The 2,226-nt window shown below is 36.5% G+C and overlaps 1 non-coding gene across 1 annotated transcript; it reads right to left on the bottom strand.

Moving 5' to 3' along the window:
• Window positions 1-1,867: 1,867 nt before the first annotated feature.
• LOC147919154 (small nucleolar RNA R71) lies at window positions 1,868-1,976 on the bottom strand. The gene has a single exon (XR_015594314.1). It is a non-coding gene; the product is annotated as a small nucleolar RNA R71 (small nucleolar RNA).
• Window positions 1,977-2,226: the final 250 nt, after the last annotated feature.

The following is a 2,226-nucleotide window of genomic DNA, read 5'->3' as shown; positions in this document are numbered from 1 at the left end:
GGTTGAAGCATGTGGAAGAAAAGCTTGCCATTGCAAGTTGCTCTAACCCTAATCCAGAGGTGGTTGTGGACTCAAGAGAGGAGCCAGCAAACATGGTTGAAGATGAGATGGAGAGGCACTCATTCCATGGGGAAGCTAGCAATGCTATTGGCTTTCATGACCCACCAAGAGCTTCAGCCTATCCTATGAAAGGCGACAAAGGAGAAAGAGGAGAGCAGAGAAGTCTCCAACACCATGTAATAGCAACTCTTCCTACTCCCTTTACTCCTCCATGAACTAGAGGTACACTCCAAGTCCTTGTACATAGAGTCTTTTCTTATTTTTGATTTTATTTTTCTGTTAGTCTTTTTCCCGGCTTTTCTTACACTGAGACGTTGTGAATTAAGTTTGGTGGGAGAAACTAACCATCTAACATTGTGTTTTGTTTTGATTTTTATTTTGTGTGTGATGCATTGTTAATAGCTATATGTTGAGAAAAATCAAAAAAAAAATGAAAAATTTCAAAAAATCAAAAACAAATGCATGTAGTTTTGCATATTCATTATTGTCTTTAGGATTGAGTCTAGAAGCATATAGTATGCATTTTGCATTTGGAATGTTGATGAATTTGCCATGTTAGAAGTAGAGTCTTAGGATTGAACCCGCATCCCTCATTTATAGTTCATTGGTGCTTGTTTAATCATTGGTAAAAAATGAAGAATCTAAGCTTAAAGCATTGTGTCACTTGAAAGCATCTTCTTCTTGTGTGAAGCTTGTATGATCATTGCTGCATCTCTATATTATTTAAAATTTAATTTGATCTTTAAAATATATTGCTTATGGGCTATGAATGCTAGCTCAAGGAACTTAATTTTGGGTTAAGAATCTCTATTTGCCTCTCTATTTATTTGACCCAATCCCTTGTCATGCCTTTAAACCCCAGCCTTTTCTTTCAAACCTTGTGTTGATTTGTTGAGTAAGGCCTCTTTGTTTATAATGCTATAGGTTGTGGAATCTTGAGAGTATTGAGAACGACAAAGAATTAGCTCTTGTTATAGCTATATTTGGAACCATTAGAACTAGCTACTAGGATGGATTTTGAAAGAATTAGGTGGATAGAGTGTAGATTTGGGATATAAGGTTTGGGAACAAGAGAGTATAAGAAGGGAAAGAAAGGTTTACTTGGTCAAAAGAAAAGAAAATAAAAGTCTCTAAGGTTAAGGTTGATTAAAAGCTCTAAGTCTCTAAGTAAAAAAAAAAGATAGAAAATCTTTGTTATTGTCTCATAGAAAAGCTTCAAAGAAAGAAAAAGAAGAGTTAAAGCAAAGTCTAGTAAGATTGGGAGGCTAGAATCAATACAATAAAAGAAGGATACGTTGCATTCCTGCTGTGACACATCAGCCTCAACATTAAAGCACATTTAAGCTGGTGTTGACACATCAGTTAAAATGAATAGCCAATTAAACATTTCGATTAATACATCTAAGATTTATTTTCTTTCACGTCATTCTCTTTATTCACCCTCTCTCTCTCTAACCCTATGTAGCATGGAAGCGTGGGAGGTGATGCGTTCCTCGCTCGAAAGCAGAACCGGAATCGATGAGTACATGAAATCGAGCTCAAAAAATCTTTGATAAATAATAAAAAGGAGAGTATATCAAACTTAAAGGAATCCATCATTTAATTAGACAAATCGGAAACTAGCTGTTGGAATCAGAATCAGACTCAGAAAAAACAAGAAAGAACAAAGATTAAGTTGCAGAGCCATAGAGAATTTAATGCACTTGAGCAAAAAAATGCCTAATCTCGGTGCAAGATAACGAAGACGGTTCACTCCAGGATTTACTCCGCTCTCAATTGAACTGTGCACTCAATTCAAAAGAGATGAAATCTCAAACTCAAAATCAGAAATTAGAAGAAGTAGAAAAGAGAAGAAGTTCAGTGTAGCTTGGGAATGTTTCAAGGGATACACAAGCAGATAAACCGCATCATGGATTCAGCAATGCTTCGTTGCAAAGTACACTTTACCGAGGTGTAGTCCCTAAGATAAGGATGTTGCTAGACACCGCTAGTAATGGTAACTTCCTCAACAAGGATGTTGATGAAGGTTGGGATCTAGTGGAGAACTTAGCCCAATCTGATGGGCACTACAATGAGGAGTATGATCGCACAATACGATCTTTTGGAGAGGATGATGCCAAGTACAAGAGAGACATGAAAGCACTCAATGACAAATTGGAAAAACTC

The sequence above is a fragment of the Camelina sativa genome, chromosome 20 (assembly GCF_030686135.1).
Source record: "Camelina sativa cultivar CO46 ecotype springtype chromosome 20, ASM3068613v1".
NCBI lineage: Eukaryota > Viridiplantae > Streptophyta > Magnoliopsida > Brassicales > Brassicaceae > Camelina > Camelina sativa.
This window is presented reverse-complemented; position numbering and strand designations above follow the sequence as displayed.